Source organism: Canis lupus, chromosome 8, assembly GCF_048164855.1.
Source record: "Canis lupus baileyi chromosome 8, mCanLup2.hap1, whole genome shotgun sequence".
Classification (NCBI taxonomy): Eukaryota; Metazoa; Chordata; class Mammalia; order Carnivora; family Canidae; genus Canis; species Canis lupus.
Window position 1 is genome coordinate 19,685,995 of NC_132845.1, and position 20,789 is coordinate 19,706,783.

General features: G+C 42.0%; 1 long non-coding RNA gene across 2 annotated transcripts in view; it reads right to left on the reverse strand.

Annotated features, from left to right (window-relative positions):
• The window catches only part of LOC140637937 (uncharacterized), a 49,564-nt gene that overhangs the window by 24,410 nt on the left and 4,365 nt on the right, over positions 1–20,789 (reverse strand). Inside the window, exons 3-4 of one of the 2 annotated variants that reach the window (XR_012035054.1) lie at positions 16,073–16,194; positions 7,522–7,746 (exon numbers count right to left, since the gene is read on the reverse strand). This is a non-coding gene — a long non-coding RNA (uncharacterized lncRNA). The remainder of the gene's footprint in view (positions 1–7,521; positions 7,747–16,072; positions 16,195–20,789) is intronic. The other variant, XR_012035053.1, reaches the window with a different exon arrangement.

The window sequence follows — 20,789 nt, forward strand, 5'->3', positions numbered from 1 at the left end:
AATTTGCACAGAAATAATTCAAACACAGTCTAGCGGTTAATTTATCAGTTCTGGTAACTAAAGACACCCAAATTCCTGGACATAAAGCCCCAGAAAAGTGTCATCACCTCTCTGACAACATGCATAAAAAACACAGGTGAAATAAGAAAAGGAAAGTGATTCTCAGAACCCAGCATATGTGTCTCTTGTTATTGCATTGTGAGAATTTTCACCATGAGAATAAAAAAGGGCATTCTGGGAGGAGGAGACAGCAATGGGAAGCAGGTGTAAACAAGAATGGCATGTTGCAGAACTGCAGTTAAGGGAAATGGCTCACACTGAGTGGCTACTGCCCGGCAGGCACTGTACTAGGTTCTTCACCTGTGTCATTTCACTTAATTATCACAGCAAATCTACCCAGAAGACATTTTTTTCCATTTTATAGGTGATAAAACTGAGGCCCCAAGGGCCCAAGTGCCTTAAAAGAGGTCACATAGCTCATGAATGGTAGAGCCAGAGTCAGAAACAGGTCTGCCTGCTTTGAAAGCTCCTGCCACTCCCTCTGGAGACTCAGGGCCCGGGGGAGGGAGTGGGATAGTAGACACTCTCATATACTGCTAATGGGAGTGTAAATTGGTTCCACTTTTTAGAGAGACATTTAATAATATCTGTGGAAATGTTAAGCATACACAACCATCAAATTCAGCAAAATTGTCTTCTTGGGATTTATCCTAGAGACACACTTTCACAATTACACTATGATGTATGTATAAGAGTGTTCATACCAGCGTGGTTTGTGATACAGAAAAACTGAAAGCATCCTAAGTATCCACTAATAGATTGGTTACGGTAAAAACCACACTATCAGATATACTGCACTCATTAAAAAGAACAAGGTAAATCTATGTGGACACATGAAAAGACAGTCTCAGTATTGCTCGATAAAAAGAGGAGGTTTCACAAGAGCACATATCTGTGAGTGTTCATGGCAGGGGTTCAATCCTCTTTCAGGCATGCACCATTTGCTCTTGTCAATGGTGATCTTCTAGGGAGTGGTGAACTTGAGGGTGGTTCTTGGTGAAGTGGAGAGGGAAACTTTTACTTTCACTGTGCCATCCTAATCTGAATTTTTTCCTAATAAGCAAGTATTACTTTCATAATAAAAGAATTTTTTTTTTTTACAAAGGCCCTTTGTGAACTTAGAAAATAATGGAAGCTTTTTACAACACAAAAATGAAGTGGGTCAGGATCTGTTGAAGAATAAAGGGAAGGCAGATGATGATTAAGGAGCTAATGATTGCCAAAGGTCATTTATGTCTTCACGCTAATTGCCAACACAGATTCACAAAGAACTTCAGCACTGGAAAGGGTGTACCTTGAACACAGAAGACCAAAAAGGAAACTCTTCGTGATACTTTGAATACCTTGTCAAACCAACCTTGAAATGCTCTGATACTCTCTCAACCCTATTCAGTGCCTGGAATCTTCAACATGTTCTATTCGTACAAAGCACAATCAGTATAAAGGGAACCTGGTAGGCAGCTCAAGTAGGAAGAGGAGTCCTTTTCCCCAAAAAACTTGGCTGCTGCAAACCACACTATTCTCAGGCTGCATGGGGGTCTCATCAGTGACAGCTGTAGCCCTTTCTGCATGGAAATATTCTTCCTCTGATGTGGAGGCAGATTGCATTTGCCTGGTTAATCCAGCCGTACACTGGAGAAATGAGAAAAGGCCCAAGCAACCCATATGTGCTATAGATTCTAAAAGGAGAGAAGCCGACCAACAGGGTTTTTTTGCCCATTTTTTCTGATAATATCAACATGGCCACTATTGTTTCATTGGTTTGCTTCGCTCTGAGGCTAAATGGAATTTATGCTGAGTGAATATCTCTGAGGTGCCTCAGATATCTCAGGGCACTTTTTGCAGAACACATGACTGAAAACTTACTCTGAATTTTTTGCATAGAAATAAGGTATTTCTGTTTGCTCCTAATTGCTCAATGCTTCCTATACTTCTAACTTCGTTCTAGTTAGGTTTCCGTAGGCTGTTAAAATCATTGTTTGCACTTTCCCTAATAATAACAATGACAGCTAATATTTGTTGGGGCTTATTAAAGACCCAGGTCCATTTTAAGTATTTTATAGAAATCAATTAGTTTAGGGTGCCTGGGTGGCTCAGGGTTGAGTGTCTACCTTTGGCTCAGGTCGTGATCCTGGGATCCTAGGAGCCCACAGTGGGCTCCCCACAGGGAGCCTGCTTCTCCCTCTGCCTATGTCTCTACTTCTCTCTGTGTGTCTCTCATAAATAAATAAATAAATAAATAAATAAATAAATAAATAAAATCTTTTAAAAAAGAAATTAATTAGTTTAATCCCCATTACAAATCTATGAAGTAGGTACTGTTACTATCTCCATTTAGCAGATGGAGAAAGCACAGATTAAGAGATTAAGGAATTTGCCCAAGCAGTAGAGCTAGGATTCAAAACAAATTGGTCTCTCCAAAGCATGTTTATTTTTTTTTAAGATTTTATTTATTCATTCATGAAAAAGAGAGAGAGGCAAAGACACATGCAGAGGGAGAAGCAGGCTCCCTCCGGGGAGCCTGATGTAGGACTCGATCCCAGGACCCCAGGATCACAACTCAAGCTGAAGGCAATCGCTCAATCTCTGAGTCATCCAGGTGCCTGAAAGCATGTTTATTTAACCATGTGCCACAGCACATCACAACAAAGGTGACACTCTGTTTTATAGGAGGCAGCAGGACAGAAAATCTATCTGAACCAAGATAATCCTTATGTTCTCAGCAGGCTGGGTGTCTCTTTCCTGTTTTTGACACCCCCTCTTCTCCAGAGAAGTCTCAATTCATCTTCCTTAACATGGAGAAGGACTCTACCCAGAATGCTCAGCTTAACCATCAGCCATGCTTCAAGGCTCTAGCTCCTTCCCTGCCAACTCAAGCCCACATTGATGTCTTCTGCTAACAACTTTTGTCTTTGTTGGCAGCACTACACAATTAGCACATATTTTTAAAATATCCTATTATCTAATTATCTGAAATACAAAATTTAACGTTCTTCCAATCATGCCTTTCTCCCCAGGCTTTAAGAGTATATCAAACACTTCTTAGACTTCATCTCATAGCCTCTCAGTCCACCTTTTATTCCAACTTTTGCTGCAACAACCAGATATGCTCAGGAATGGCCAAACAGGGGTCTTGTCTCAGGTGGATCATGAATTTATAACACTCTCCAGCCTGTGCTTCTCTGATAACCAGACTGGGTAGCTGCAGGAATCTGCTTAGCACTCACACGTATGCATTCAGAGGGATTAACATCCTTTGAAGAAAGCCTTGACTCATAAGGAAGGAAACTGGTAGTAGAGCTGCTCTCTTCTGCCCTGTGTAGACAGTTCTGAGACACATTCTAAATGGCCCACAGTGATGATCAGCTTGATAATGTCCATTTTTATAGCTTTCTCTATAAGGATATATGGGGAAGAGGCATATGGATGGACTTATGAGGAAAGACGTAATGAATAAGGATTATTGATTCTCATGTTAATGCCCATGAACATCCTGCACAGTGAATCAGTAGAACATCAACAACCAAGTAGAGACGATGACCTGTCTTCTGGATGTCAGTGAGCCTCCCTCCATGGCCACTTCACTACTGTGCAGAGGGTTCATGAATGACATGGCCATGATGACAGGGATACAGGTGAAGAATGGACACAACAGTATCCACTTCCTTTCACCAAGACTAATATAGTTCCTGCCATGGCTGAATATCCACCCTGCCAGGAGCACACACTGGCACAGATAAAGCCCCAGTCTCCAGGAGACCAGTCAAGTACTTGCTGGCAAGGTGATTACATCAGATCCAGTGCCACTCCTGGAATCGGCACCTCCTTTAGATATGGCTTTGCCTCTCTTAACCACGGTGCTGCTGCCAATATTGCCCTCTGGGGATTTATAGAATGCCTTCTTTGCTGGTATAGGATCCCACACAGCATTGCCTCAGACTAAGGGACCCATCTGATAATAAAAGAGAGTGTGGCAATAGGCACATGACTGTGAGACTGATTGGTCTTGCAACTTACTTGATCATCCAGAGAAAGCCAGCTAGTAGAATAATGGAATGACCTATTAAAGCTGCATTTAAGGTGCTGGCTTGAGCATAATACCCTATAGGGTTGAACTGCATCTTCCAGCTTGCAGTATACACAGAACCAACAGTGTTGATTCTCTATAGCTAGAATATATGGGTCCAGGAATCAATAGGTAGAAATCATGTTGGTTCTTTTCACCATCATTCTTCATGATCCACTTGTGAAATTTTATTAAGGGATAATTGACCTGATTACTATGAGAAACTAGGGTTCCTACTACACTATGGAGGTAGTAGGGCAGAAAAGAATATTATCTAGGACCCAGAGATTCAATGAGCCATCTTTTGGTGATAACTGATATCCATGCCTGATAACTGTAAATGGAACTGTAGCCACCTCAGTCCAAAAGGGCTAAAGCAACTCAGACCCCTTGAGGATGCAGATCTAAGTCATCCTACCTTGAAAGCAACCTAGACCAGCTGAAGTGTTGGCAGAGGTGAGGGAAATCTAGAATGAGTGGTAGAAGATGAAGATGATAAATATCAATTACAGTCTTGGGACCAGTTGTAGCAGTGGGGATTGGAGCTCATTACATTAACCTCCCTCCCTTTTTTTAAAGTAAGCTCTATGTCCAACATGGGGCCTGAACTCATGACCCCAAGATCAAGAGTCACATGATCCACTGACTGAGCCAGCCAGATGCTCCCGCATTAACTTTCCTCTATCTGTGAAGAAAAATAAAGCAGAATAGGGGGGTAGAGAATAGCAGGGTGGGGTGATTATTTTAAAAAGAGTGGTCAGGGAAGCTTTCTCTGATTTTGTGACATTTGAACAAAAACTTAAACAAAGTAGAAGAGCAAACTACATGGGTACATGGGGAAGAATGCTCCAGAGGGAGACATTAGCAAGTCCAAAGGTTGTGAAGCAGGAGCATACATGGTGCATTTGAGGAGGCTGATATGGCTGAAAGAGAGTGAACAAAGGAGAGAATAATAAGAGATGTGCTCTGAAAGGTAACTGGAGCCCAGACCATGAAAGGCATTTGAGTGAAGACTTTGGATTTCATTCTGTGTATATAGGGAGCCATCAGCAAATTTTGAAAAGATGCTAGCGCTCTGTAAATTGGCTGTGGGGGTCAAGGATGGGTGCAAGGAGACCAGGTAAGGACCATTGCACTAGGATGTTTAGGATCTCATTTAATATGGGTTTTAAGATGGATCTCATTTAGGATGTAATTGCCAAACATTGGGTTTTGGATAAGACTGGTATTACCGTTCTTCAAGACTGACTTTAAGCTACCTCTGAGCAAAAAACCCACAACTTTTCTACTTCTTTCAAATCTTTTATAATGCCTAACCCAGCCCAGTGGGTCTAGTGGTAAATGCTCAGAAAATGCCTATTATTTTGTGATTAAAACATATATTTGGTCTTTGCTAAGAACTCACAGAAATTATGTCTCTGCATTGAAAAACATAAATGACATGTGGTTCCCAAGATCAGGTCTATCATTTTAATATGGATCCCCTGACCATATGCAAGAAAGTATGCTCCTCACCACACACAAATCTTCTCTTTGAATTCTCATAACAGCCCTGAAAGGTGGGGTTATCCTGTGCAAGTTTATAGATGAAGAAACAGAGACTTGGTAGAGGGTGTTGAGTAATTTGTCTGTGGTCATTAGTGAGTGAAGGACAGAGCTCTGGACTTGAATCATGGGCTGATTCTAGAGCTCATCCTCAACAATGACAACCCTGAACTATTTACCATAGAGAACTCTGGGGGAACTCCCACATTTCTGGTGGCCTAATCTTATTTTTATAACCTTTCGGCTGATTATGCAAAATAGTTAACATTAACAGGAAGAGCTGATTTTTAAGTTTCATTTGCCTAGAAGAAAATAATTAGGGCAATGATTCTATTTGTTTAGTTAGATCCCCTAAGTTAAAATGATACTTTTGCTCTTGGAAATCATTTGCTCCAATGACAAGAGTGGGTGGGCATTTCATTCCAGCTCCTTTTATGATGTCTGTTGCAGTTATCCTGCAGTGTGACTTTTTTCTCAGAAAGCCATAGTACTGCCTTATTCCTACTTTAAAAAAAATCATTAGTGTAGTTGCATTGCAGAAGAAGGGAAAAAACAGATGTGTGATCTGCCCATGAAATAGAGTAGTTGCCCCACACGAGCTCAGCCTTTTTCATGTGCTAGCTGTGAGCCTGTCCTCATGCTGGGGTGGAGAAGCTCATTATTGCTCGGAGTAACCAAGAAACAGGGCTGGGCAAAGGGAAGAGGGAGACCAAAGGCCCAGAGTGCTCCCACCAAATTGGATCCTGGGAAGTCTGACACTGGGGCATCTACTATAGTCGCTCAGCAGCCACTTGCTTTTTATAATGAAACAGGAGGGATAAAGGAGGTCATTCTATTGGACTAGAGCATCGGCCAGTATATGCCAGTGGACAAAAGGCTCATGGGGTTGGTGGCCACATGGTATAATGGATGCAAAAAGTAGCAGATTCTCATTTGTCCAGCCTGTAAATACCCAGTTTTGATATTTTGTTGAATCTGCAGCTCTCGTAGAAGCATAATAAAGTATCTGCAACTCAGAAAATCTTTCAAAGCTTAGACACTGCAGTCCTTCTCACTCCTCCTTACCACTTCTATCTTCTTGGCTGCCCTCACGGGTTGTGCTGGTGAACTTCTGCCGCTGGACGTGGTGTGCCCTGCCTAAATGGCATTTTAGCATGGATGTCCCCAGGTGCCTAGCAGCCTTGCCTAGATTAACGTGTCAGTGGCATATGGTGCAAATGGCCTGTTGTTCAGTCCCAGAATCAGTTTAAAATATCTTCCAGGCTGCTGACTTCTTTGGCATGATGCCTGTGGTCCCAGTGTTTGAGGAAGGACAGCAACATTGTCTGAAAATTATGTAGAGTGAATTTCCTTGTGTAAGAGCCAGAATCTGACTTTCTGCCTTTCCCCATCTCTGTCTCTTTCCCCCCTGGTATCTAAACTAAAGAAATAAGCACACATTCTGAGGGAGAGTGCTTACGACAAAAAATAATTTTGAGAAAAGCTTTTGTGTGTGTGCCGGTTCCTTTTTGGCCTCACATCTTGCTCTTCTTCCATAAAGAGAAGTCCCTAGCTTGTGCTTTTCAAACACTGTTAAATTTGGTTCTCTTAAAAGCCCTCTGTGTAGGTATTAGATCCATTTTGCAGACAAGAAAACTGAGCCTGAGAGTTTTAGAATGTTGCCAAAGCATACTACACAGAAAGAGGAGAATAAGGGCAGCTCAGACCCAGGTCTGTTTACACCACGGTCCAAATTCTTCCAACTCTAAGTCTACACATAGACCATTGTCTGAACTGATATTGCACCCCCATCCGAGCATCTCTGGGGGAGGGGGAGATTTTTTTGCTGCAGTTCAATGGGGAGAGCTCACAATGGTCAGCGTCTCCATAGGCGTTGTCAGCAAGAGCTCCAGGATTCTTCTTGTACAATCTCCTCATCATGCTCTTCTCTCCGTGTGTTTAATGGTGGGTCATTGTTACTGTTTAGTTGCCTGATGGGCTTCTCACTCCTAAATCCAAGTGACGAAGCAGATCCTGCTGTCCTTGGGATTATCCCCTCTTGATGAGTGATGACCTCAGGATTGGAGACAGCTGACCTGCAGGCAGAGAGAGGGGGATGTCAAAGGTTCCTCTAGCTCAATTTGGATTGATGAACCGGAATAATTCTGGCAGCAGGGCTCATGGAATTGGCCTCAACCAGCAATCTCCCTCAATGTTTGTGTTTGAGTGGAGTGTTTAGGCAGTTTTTCACTTACATCTTCTCTTTTCCATTACAGGTATTTAAAAAACACGATCTTCTGGACTAGTTGTTGCTACAGCATCAAACAATTATCACCAAATGGAACTGCATTCGCTGGCTACTCTTTCCTGCCTGTATGCTCTACCTTGCAAGAATCTTTCATGTAAAATGGCTCTCGGTTCTTTATTTTGTCATCAAAATGCTATACCTCCTTCAAGGCCTTGCTCAGCCATCTCCTCCAAGAGACCTCCTCCAAGAAACCTCCTCCAAACCTGTCTATCCAAATAAGTTATGGAATAATTATCATTACTCTAAATTCCTTACAGTGATCAAAAATAATTGTATTTCTTTAAAATTGTCTAGTTGTCTAGTCATTTTCTTGAATAAGTGGTATCATTGGCCCAAGATTTAAATGTATACATTGTACAAATATTCAAAGTAATAAATAAGTCCCCAGTTTCTGAGCCGTCCAGAGATATTTTAATATATACCTATGCTTTATAAACAATCCATCAACAATATATGGGAATAATTTTAACCTATGTTAGAGATATAAGAGATACTACGCTAAGCACTTTGTATGGATTATTTCATTGAGTCCCTCCTACAAATTTATGAGAAAGGGACTAAAATTATGCATATCTACAAATGAAGAAAGAGGGACTCAAAAAAGTTATAACTAACAGTTATAATTTGGCAAAACTGAAGTGACCTCAGGCTGTCTGACTGCCGAGCCAAGCTCTTCACCACCAGGCTGCAGGGCTTAAAACCACCCTCATATATCCATATCTGGTTTTCCAGCTGGATTAAAGGATACTTAGGATGAAAGGAAGCTGTGCAGGATAGCTGACAGAAGGTGTATTTGGGAAACAAATTCTCACCATTCTTACTAGTTTTTCTTACATGTCTTTGGCTGTTGACCACAGTAAATTTTCAAAACTCTCTGAAACACTGTTTCATTATCAGTAAAATGAGAAAATGCTAACCTCAGAGAGAGATGGAAGTGTGGTGAGGATTAGGAGAAATAAAAAATGTAAAGCTCTTGGCACATAAGAGGTATTCAGAAATGCTAGGTAGTTTATCAAGAGCCATGTCTTTTTAAAGATCCGTTTGCTGGCTTCCACTGTCCTGTGCAGAACTGGAAGGAAATGCTCGCGTGATGTGTGGCATAATACGTACAGATCCAGCCTTTTGGATGGCAGGGAAATACCACACAGAGATCCCTGAAAGCAAATGCAAGGTGAGAGACTCTTGTACCTAATGCCAATGGGGCTAGTTCAAAGTGAACAGATGGTCACGTGTTGGGTGTTCAAAGAAGTGTATGGAGTCGTATGGAAGGCCGGGCTAAAGGTTATGTACATTATAGACCTCCTCTGAGGTCAGTAAGCAGAAATGAAGCGTGGAAGAAAAGAAAGACTGGGGAAATACTCAGGGACTTTACCTAGAACAATCTCCCCCCAGATGACTTCATGGTAACTCCTTCACTTCCTTCTGGTCACCTACTCAGGCATTTCTCCTGACCTGCAACTTGTCCCCTCCCCCAATTTATTTTTAATTTTTTCCATAACACTTTTCACCATCTGTCATATGATATCATTATCCAATTTACTGCATTCGTTTCTCGTTGTCTGACTCCTCCAGAATGTAAGCTCCTGGGGACTAGGGTCTCTGCTTTTTTCACTGATGTATCGTAAGCACTCACAAGAGTGCCTGGCACCTGGTAAGTACTCAACGACGTTTCTGTTGGAGGAATATGCTTTTCAGACAAGGAAACTGAGGTTCAGTGACTTAGCTTGGATAAGTCTGCTAGTTAACAGCAGAGTCAAGACCAGAACTGTTTTCCTGCCTTCCTAGCCAGCTGTCTTTCTACTAAATCATTTTTCAGGATAGAGGAGTATATGTCTAGGATTAAGGAATGACTTGGCTGTTGAGAAATCCAGACAAAACTGGAAATGAGTGCATATAGACAAAATAACTGAACCATAAAAGTGACAGCAGGAAAAAAAATCATAGATGTGGGTGGTTGTGTTGATTTTTTTTTCAAAATTTTGTTTAAGTACCTGAGACTCTGCTGTCAGTTTATCTAGTGAAATAAGATTCATGATCAATGTGTGGAGACGGAAATTTCAGACCTCATTATACACAAACTGAAGATTATTCCTTTGCTGTCACTGCAGCATTTGACACGCCAGTGAAAACAAAAGGAAATCTGTCTCAGACGCCCCTTTTAGCTTTGACAGATGTGGAAACGCATGAGTTTGGGACGTTAATTTTTGGTTGGGTGTTAAATGTGAGTATGTCCAAAGACGCTACCACCTGACTCACACCTAGCTGAGGCCCAAATGATGCAATGAATTTCAGTCCAGGACACCATCCTCCAACCCCACTTCCTTCTCATCTCAAAAACAAAGGCAGCCTCTGCCTTTTCCCAGGCTAATCTTCCACCTGAGCTTTTGGTCACGTCCCCTCCTCCTGTCACTTATTCCCTTTCTTGAATCTTAAACCTGTCTTTTCCCTACAACGTGCAGATATGTTCAAATCCCACCCCCCATGCCAAAGCAAGATAATGAAAACCTCCCAATAATCTCTTGATCTCTTGAATCAATTAACTGTTGATGTACCCTAAAACAATGGCTGGAAGCAATAAGCACTGTTATTACTCACAAGTTAGTGAGTCATCTGGGCAGTTCTGTTGAGCTGGGCCAGGTTCCTCTGACTTTGGCTGGGCCTGAAATACTGGCTGCACACCCTCATGAGGAGTAGGCTGGTGGGTCGGCTGGGGCAGGGTGGTCAGGATGCTCTCACTCATGAGACTAGCAATTAGGGGGTTGTTAATTTTGCTGAAGTGGGTGAGTGGGCCACTGACCACTTATCCAACAAGTTAGCACAGGCTTGTCCTCATGGTAGCCAGTTGGGATTTCAAGAGAGACAGAGAGCAGAAGTACAGAAGGCCTTTTAAACCGGCACGGTATCACTTCTACATCATTTTATCCACAAAAGCAAGTTAGAAGGCAGCCCAGGAATGAGGAAGTAGACCCTACTCCTTGATGAGGAACTACAAGGTCACATAGCAAAGGGTGTAGAGTCAGGGGGGATGAAGAATTAGGTCAGGTTTGCAATCAATATACTTTATCTCTCTTCATCCTGAAGCTTCTGCCCAGATGTCTCTTTTCCTTCACATCCAAACTTCTAGAGCCTCTTACTTTGCCTACCTTCTTATCGACTAGTCACTCCTCACCCAAATGACCTCATCTTATTACCTCTATTCCATTTTGACGCAACTGCTCTCTTTAAAGACAACAATGCTTCAAATATCAAACATTAAAAACCACTTTCAGTTTTCATCTTATTTAACCCATGAACAATTTGATCCATATGGTTATTCCCTCTTGCTTAAAACTCTCCTCCCTTACCTTCTATGATTCATTTCTTCTGGCTCTCTTTCTACACTTCTAATCATTCCTTCTCAGACTCCTTGGCTGGCTTATGTCCCTCCTCTGGCCAGGAAATATTAGTGTTCCCCATGCTTCTGTTGTCTTACTTTTCCTTTCCTTTCCTTTCCTTTCCTTTCCTTTCCTTTCCTTTCCTTTCCTTTCCTTTCCTTTCCTTTCCTTTCCTTTCCTTTCCTTTCCTCTCCTCTCCTCTCCTCTCCTCTCCTCTCCTCTCCTCTCCTCTTTCCTTCCTGCCTTCTTGTCTTTCTCTCCCTTCTCATGCTAAACCCTTTCTGAAATCTAATCTAGTCAAGTGGATACTACCTATATGCATCTTTGTTCTAACTCATCTGTTGACCTCCAGGAATAAAGTGTCAATGCCTACTAGAGGTCGCTATGGGCTCCTCAGATGTAAAAAGTGCGTCTAAAACTGAGCTTAGGAGCACCTGGGTGGCTTAGTTGGTGGGTGGCATCTGCTTCTGGCTCAGGTTATGACCCTGGGGTCCTAGGTTTGAGCCCTGCATTGGGCTTCTTGCTCGGTGGGGCACCTGCTTCTCCCCCTCTCTCTGCCTGCTGCTCCCCTTGCTCATGCTCTCTCTGTGTCAAGTAAATAAAATCTTTAACAAAAATGAAACTGAGCTTAATATCTTTCTTCCAAAATGTGATCCTGTCTTCACTTTTTCCATTAACAGTTTTACAACTCTTTATATTCACTGAGCTGGAAACTGAGGACTGTCTTTAACTCTTCCTGCCCTAGGCTCCCTACAACTCTGGATAGTAAGTCGTATCAATTATATCTCCCAAGTATCCCTTCAAACCCACCCCCTCGTCCCTGTTGCTCCCTGAGGTCAGGACCTTGTCCTCTATTGCCCAAACTAATGCTGGAGGCTTTTACTAGCTTCCCCCAACCCCTTTTTGCAGCCAGAGATCTTTCTGAAACACAAATCAAACTGTGTTACTCCTTTGCTCATACACTTCCACTGGCTCATTTCTGCTAAGATAAAATCTGAACTTTGCATTAGCTGGTACTCATCATCTGCCAAAAAAAAAAAAGTACTCCATGCCATTTTAAAAAAGAGATGTATTATAAAGAAACAGGGATGGACTTTGATGATAATTAAGTTTACCCTTGACAAAAAAAAAATATACCATTGTGGTGAGAGGTGTTGGGAGATCATGATTATGGGAGGGGCTTTGCTTGTGCGGGGGCAGGGGCTATACAGGAAACCTCTGCACCTTCTTCTCAATTTTGTTGTAGACTTAAAACTGTTCTACTAAAATAAAGTATTTTTTAAAAAAGAAGGACTCTGGGATGCTTAGGTGGCTCAGTCAGTTAAGCATCTCTTTGGCTCAGGTCATGATCCCAGGGTCCTGGGATCAAGCACCATATAGGGTTCCTTGCTCAGAAGGAGCCTGCTTCTCCCTCTCCCTCTGCCTGCCATTCCCGCTGCTTGTGCTCTCTCTCTCTCCTGTCAAATAACTAAATAAAATCTTTTTTTTAAATAAAAAAAATCTTAAAAAAAAAAAGAACAAGGAATCTTTAAAAAAGGAAGGAAAGAAGGTTGGAAGGAAGGAAAGAAAGGAGGGAGGGACAGACTTTCAAAAAGGAAGAAGTTAAAAAAAAAAAAGGAAGAAGTTCAGCCAGGCAACAGGGGAGTTGCTTGGGATAATGTCCCAGGTCTGCTGGCTCCTCTCTTGCTGCCTTGAGTATGTCATCTTGGCTTCATGCTATGACTTTGCCCCATTCTCCTGCAGACTCCTCCCTGCCCTCTCCTCATCAATCCCCTACATGTTCACCAAGGCACATGGCCCCCCAACAGGCATTCTTAATCCAAGTCTATCTAACCTTCATCTCTTAGAATAAGTTACTGAGAAAGGAAATCTGATTGGCTTAACTCATGGGTCACATAAGGTCACAGGATAAAACATGACAGCCTGAGGTTCGTATCTTTAGTAGGATCTGTAGAGAGGAATGTTCTTAAAGAAGACAGAGTGGGCTGAGCAGGTAACCCAGACAGGGCCACTATATTTCTTAATATAGCATGGTATTTTTCTAGTATCATGGTATTTCTAGATTCTTCTCCCACTGCAATGCACTATCCACTCCAACTACATAGAACTATTCCTCGTTCCCTGAACACGCTGTACTCTTTTCCATATACTATTCCCAATAGCTTCCATATTCTTCCCCTCCTTAACTTCCTGGAAATCTCTTTTTTCTTTCATGGTCAGTTCAAATGTCACTTCCTCTATAAAGCCTGCCCTTGGCCCTGGCAGTTGCTCTCTTCTCTGGGAATGCGTAGCACTTTGCACATAGCTCTATTAGACTATATATCACACCAAATTGAAATTGTTTACCCCCTTTGCTAGGTTATGGGCTTTTCTTTTTTTTATTGGCAGGCACTATTCCCAGTTGCTTGTACAGCATTGGGCTCATACATAGAGATCCAAAAAGTTTGTTGAATGGATGAACATGTGAATGGTCAAAGTCTCTACACCAGCGGTTCTCAAAGTGTGGTCCTGAATCAGTAGTATCAGCATCATCTGAGAACTTGTTAGAAAGACAAATTCTTGGGCCCTACTACAGACCTACTGAATCAAAAGCTCTGAAAGTAAGTGTGGTAGGTAGAATATTGGCCCTACCCAAAGCTATCCATGCCTTAACCCCTGAAAACTGTTAATATTTTATGTTATAAGGTAAGGGGGAATTAAGGTTGGAGATGGAATAAAGATCGATTTTAACCTAGATTATCCTGGTTTATCCAAGTAGGCACAATGCAAGGATCCTTAAATGGGGAGACAGAAAAGTCAGAACCAGAAAGATAGCATCATAAAAATGACTTGACCAGCCATTGTTGGCTTTGAAGATGAAAGGATACTAACCAAGGAATGTGGGCAATGTCTAGAAGCTGGAAGAGGCAAGAAAACAGATTCACCTTTGGAGCCTCCAGAAAGGAGCTTGGACCTGCTGAAACCTTGATTTTTTTTATCCAATGAGACCCACTTTGGAATTCTGACCTCCACAACCATAAGATAATACACTTGTGTTTTTTTAGCCACTAAATTTGCGATAATTTGTTATAGCAATCACAGGAAACGAATCCAGTAGGTCCCGCAATCTGCGTTTGGAAAGCCCTCCAAGTGAGTCCGTAGTTTCCTTTCACTATGAACTCCAGCTCCTGGTACCAAGCCTGCTACAAACCTCCTTCTTTCTTGTATTTGCTTTTTGGACTGTCTCTGTACCATTCACCACTGCATCCTAGCTTCTAGCCCAGCACTGCGCTCAATAGCCACAGTAGCTAATACTCACTGAGGATGGCTTTGTGTAAAGTGCTGTGCTAAGCACTTGACATGACTTAACTCACTTAATCCTTATAATAACCCCATGGAGTAGGTAATACTACCATTTCATATTTTATACACGAGTAAACTGATGCATAGAGAACAAAAGCAACTTGCCTGAGGTCCCCCAACTAGGAAGTGGCAGAAATAGGATTTAAATTCACTCTCACTCCAGAGTCCATGCTTGAACCCTATGCTATGTGGTTTATAGGCAGGTTACAGTATATAATTGATTGGTGAGTGAATTAATACATAAATGAATGCTAAACAATAAGTCTCACCTGAGGGCTTTAGAAGGATGTTTGGGAAGCAGTAGCAGAATTCTAAGACAATGTCATCCCACTGCTGATTCAGTGGAGGGGAGAAGACACATGTCTCACTTGTGTATATGTAGGAAAAAGCACCTGGAAAGGCAACTAGGGTGGGAGGGAAAGCTGGACTAGCTAAACATGGCAGAGGATAAGACTGGAGAGGGTACATCTTGGGTAGGGATGGTGGCTACCAGGAGTGAGGCAGTTGTGAGTTGAAAGGTGACAGAAGAGGCAGGGCTGGACCTGACATTTCACCACATTATCGTCAGCCTAGGTTGGACCCTCAGAGGCCCAGAGCCCAAATCCGCAATATACATTTGCTGAATGAAAGGGATTAAAAAAAAAAAAGATTTTATTTATGTATTTGAGACAAAGAGAAAGAGGGAGAGAGGGGTACCCATGCACAAGTGGGGGTGGTGGGAGGGTGGGAAGGGCACAGAGAGAGGGAGAAGCAGATTCTCCACTGAGCAGAGAGCCTATTGTGATGTGGGGCTCAATCCAAGGACCCTGGGATCAAGGCCTGAGCTAAAGGAAGATGTTTAACCAATTGAGCCACCCAGGCATCCCCGCATGAAAGAGATTTTTAGTGCCTAGATTGTTCTAGGATCTTCAGGCTTTTGTTTCAAGGTATTCAAGGAAGATTTCATATTAGATTCACCAGAACTCTCAGCTATGACATGAATAATAATGTGAGGGGAAAGGTTGAACCAAAAATCAATGAACTGGAGGAAGTGGAGACAGGGAAGTACAGAAGTACACTGACCATTGGTCAGTGATCAAAACCTGGTGTCCAAGGAATGTGGCCCTCCCCAGTCAGGGACCTGTAGACCTAGCCAGAAAATGGGATTTATTTATTTTTCACTCATTTATTCAGTGCCCACTGTGTCAGGCATAGAGCTAAAAGCACGATGCTTTCCCCACTTGAGCCCACTGAAGTAAAGTGTCTCCATAAGTGGGCAAAGCACTGGGAGAGGAAGCTAAAGAAAGCAGGTCATTTAAATTTTATTTCATTTCAGTTTCATTTTCAAGATAAAGTCCTAGTCTCCTCCCTTTTTTTAACTACAGTGAAATTTGGGAAACTCATTTTAAGTGGATTTACCTTCAGTGAACTTCTTCCATTATCAAATTTTCTGCATTATTTTGCAGGGAACCCTGCTTCTGGTCCCACGGCTCTATGCACTATAGTGGGTAGAGAGCTCGGCTGGCTCAGCTGCCAGGAAGCTGGAGAAGACAGAAGAGAAGCGGGCCTGAGTTATCTGCAACACACCTAGAACTCAGTGTTGGATGGGTCCAGAAGGGTGTTGTGGGAAAAGGACAGCATTTGGTGCCAGATGGTCCTAGGTTTTAAATCCCACTCAATAGCTGTGTGATATTGGGCAAGTTACTCAACTTTCTTAGTTTCCTCAACTCTATTATAAGGCTACTCATCTTATCATATTGGGCTGTTGTAAGACGTACAGATCACCATCTCTGTCCAGTAGCCACCAGGTTAGTTGCCAACTGAGAATGTCACTCCTGCCCTGACACTCATTAATGTGAAGGGATTATTTTTATTATGTTTTTATTTTGGGGGGGGGATTATTTTTAAAAGTCATAAAAACTGAAATGAGAAGAAGCAATGCTCAAGTCTCTCACTTCTCTCTTTCTTTAGATCCTTTACCCTCTTTGTATTCTCACTTCCCACCCCTAGAGATGTCATTTTTCTAGAAGCACAGAACCTGAATATAATCTTGAGGTTTTATACCACGAATATTTTAGCTTTTTCTATGTAAAGCAGAATGCTGGGTAGTTGAAGTTCAGGGATGTTAAGTTACCTGGCCTAGGTCACACAGCTAGCAAGTATAAGAGCCAAGACTGAAATCCAGATCACACTGACCTTAAAGCTAGAGCTCTTTCCTTGAGCAAGCTGTCTCCTTTCCAGTGGCAGCAATTCTCAAAGCAGGTCTGGCTCCAAGAGTAACCCAGGGCTTGTTCCAGGGATAGAAGCAGAGCACCCTTTCCTACCAAATATAGGACACTAAGAATTCACCTCAGGGAGGGCTCAAGCATGGAACATCATCATCCCGGAAGGGTAGAGCATTGCAGCGGAGGAACAATGCTTTGTAGACAGACCAGGTTAGAATCCACTTACCAGCTGGATAATTTTGAGCAAGTTATTCAACCTTCCTCTTACTCAATCTCCTATAAATTGGGAATAAAATAGACCTTACCAACTTCGCAGGTTTGTGTGGGGATCAGGGGGAGATAAGGTTTATAAAGTGCTTAGTACAAGGCACAGCACAAGTCCTCAATATATACCAGTCATAATTCAGCCTACAGGGAGTGCAGGATCCTCTGCTTCTCACCAGTATCTTGGAGTGAGGGGCTGCGGGGGGGGGGGGGGGGGGGAGGGGGAAGGGGGAACGGCCATGTGCTAGAATATACAACCTGAACAGAAATGCATCTGGAAGGAACACAGGCCAAGGTAATACAACAATCAAATGAAAAATTTGCATATGCTTTTTCTTTTCACTTGAACAGGGAAACTCAGGCAATTAATGTTTGGAAAGGAATGTGAAGCAAACAGAATGAAGTCAAGCGTTCCCTCATATTAATGTCATGTGACCCTACAGCCTCCAGAGCCATTTTGGTTGTGCTAAGAAGACCATGCCCAGAGTGCCTCATTAAAACTTTACTAACACCAGCTCTACCACCCATGAAAAACTGTTTTCTTCTCTCTTCCTGTGAAATCACCCCGGTTGCCTCTGAACAGAGACCCTCACATAAACAATATAGAAGTATAATTAGTGATGTTCCTTCCTCAGTTTCCTACTTTGTTGTACACCTTCATGGTATTTCATCACACTGAGAGTTCCAGGCTGGAAATAGCTGCCCCTCACCGCAGGCTTTGTTTCTTTATTCCATCTTCCTCCTCGGGAGCAGCCAGCAGAAACTTTCTAGAAAATAGAATTAATTTGAAATCCATCCAGGTTTTCTCTACTACTTTGACCTCTCTAATGTCCTTTTACCATGGGTTGTTTGGGTGCAGGTTCCTCTGTCCAGGAAACTGGAAGAATAATATTTCTGTTTGAAGAGAACTGGAATCGTAAGTCTTAGCCTGGGAAGAACTGAGACTCAGTGATGTGGGGACTACACAGCTAGGCAGTGCCTTAGTGATTCAAGAAGCTTTCTTCCCTTTTAACTGCCATATCAGTTTTCACAGCCTTTCTGCATTTGTGCCATCTTGTTTTCCTTAGTAAAATAATTTTTTCATTTGGAATTCTCATCTTCCCATTATTGATGACGATGTTATCAGAGCCCCCTTCACGACCATCTCTTCTGGGCCATAGCCCTATTTATTGATTCTTGGTGCATTATCTTGACTCCAAGCTGCCCAAGAAAGTCAGAATCTGTACCAAGTCTGTCTCGAGGGTACTTGTGAAAATACATTTGCCTGTCCTACTTCCTCTTAGCCCTCTTTGATACGGGTCTCTCCTTTAGCAGGCTGTGTGTAAGGCAAAGACTCCTTTTGGAAGTATTCTTTGCAATTAAAAAAAAACAAACGTGTATTATCAGTGAGTATCAATTATAATGAGGCATTTTTACTGTGGCTTGATAACGTCAGAACCAAGGAACAGTTGCCTCTGAGCTGAGAGCCTGGCAGCTACATTTTATTAACCCAAGTCAGGGTGCTAAGCTGATTTTCAGACTTGATTGACAGAACCCTTTCAGCATAAACCCTAGAAAACTATTAGGAGGAAAGAATCCCATCGAGGCATTCTGCTTGTAATAGTTTTAATGCAGAAGTGCATTTGATCGGCAGCATGCTGAGCTCATATCATTTCCAGAGTGAGTAGCAATGTGGTTCCACTGTCATTTACCACAACCAATTATGGTACATCCTGACAACATTTAAAACAGAATTGGATTAAGAAAAATGCATTCTTGGGATTATGGTCTGAGAGGCAAAATACCAGACTTTCAGTGGATCTCATTTTTGCCTCTCTTTCAGCAGCAGCAGCAGCAGAAAAAGGAAGAGGAGGAAAAGGAGAAGAAGGAGGAGAGGAAGAGGATGAGGAAGAAGAAGGAGAAGGAGAAAAGGACACTTTTAGGGGCAAGAGGCTGAGTGAGAGCATAAGAAGTAGGATGCAACTGCTTTCTTCAGTATTCTTTTGTCACTGCAATCTCCTAAATACAAGAGTCAGACTGTCTTTCTTCAAGCACCAGATTCACTTCCCAAAATCAGAGAATGCATTTCTCAGCCTTCCTCACCACTCTTATCCTCTACAAAAAGCATCAGTTCTAATGAGTAAAAAATCCCTGAGATATAAAACGTTAGCCATAAAGCCACCACTGTGTTCATAAGGCTCTACTCCAGTGGTAATATTGACTGATCTATGGACCAACAGAGGATGTCTCCTAAATATTTCACACCTACAGAGGAGCAGACAGCTAGTGCTATCTTCTGAATTCATCAGCTACAAATTTCACTGGGATAGTACACTTGGAGTACCTGTCCAGGAGATCAAATATCAAATGTTCTTTTTTTTTTTTAAAAAAAAAAAACACTGGGTGTTATTCTGTATGTTAGTAAATTGAACACCAATAAAAAATAAATTAAAAAAAAAAGCTTTACTGAGTTATTAGAACATCGAAGTAATACATGTTCATTGCAAAAAAAATCAGAAACTATAGAGGAAAGCAGATAAATAAGGATATGACAAATAAGGATATCATCCCGAGATAAGCACCACTGATATACTAATATTCTGGTATCACCTACACACATATTTTGCAGCAAAAAGGTTATTAGAACCCTTCCTTTTCTTCTTCTTTTAAGTTACATTGAAACTGTAAATATGGTTTTGTTTTTTTTGTTTGTTTTTTTTTTTTGGTTTTTGGTTTTTATTTTTATTCATGAAAGACACACAGAGAATGAGGCAGACACAGGCAGAGGGAGAAGCAGGCTCCATGCAGGGAGCCCGATGTGGGACTTGACCCCGAGTCTCCAGGATCACGCCCTGGGCCGAAGGCAGGCGCTAAACCGCTGAGCCACCCAGGGATCCCCCCTCCTGTATATAGTTTTAATGTGACTAAGACTCATCTGAGATATTTTAAATATATGGGTGGCTATGCCCCATATCTAGAGATTCTGCATTAATGAGAAAGGCATAAGACCCAGGAATATGTATTTTACCAAGCACTGCCAGTAATAGTAATGCTTATAGTTCTCAAAATACACTTTAGGAAATATACATCTTTACAAATACACATCATCATCCATCTGGTGATTTTCTTAGGATAAAGATCTAAAAGTGAACTTTTTATTTTGGCAGAGGCTATGCTGTGCAGCATTTAAACAATCTACCTTATTTGTAGTTACCTTCTTGATAAAAAAAAAAAAAAAGTGGGGTCACGAAGACAGGTATGTGTCCCAAGGAAGAAGGACATTTGAGGCACGGGTAAACACAGTAAGTCCATGCAAGGGCCCTTAGAATCACCTTTCAGGTATCTGTGGGATGTACAAATCCTCTTCCAACAACCCCTTGGCTCTTCCAAGGAGTCTGGAAATGAGAAAAGTTGAGGAGGGATGGAGCAAAGACACATGGTAAGGGTGGATTTAACATCTTGGCTAGAGAAACTGGTTCCTGATAGGGGAGGGTGCCTACCATTGCCATTTGCACAGGAGATTGCAGTCAACAAAGGATCACCAAATGAGACAGCTCCATCCTCAAGCTCCACTTGCATAAAATTCACATTTGACTAGCATTCTGTTTCCAAGTTTTCCAAAAGTCTGAGAGATGAGAGTAAGAAACAATCTAGGTATTTCTCCATTT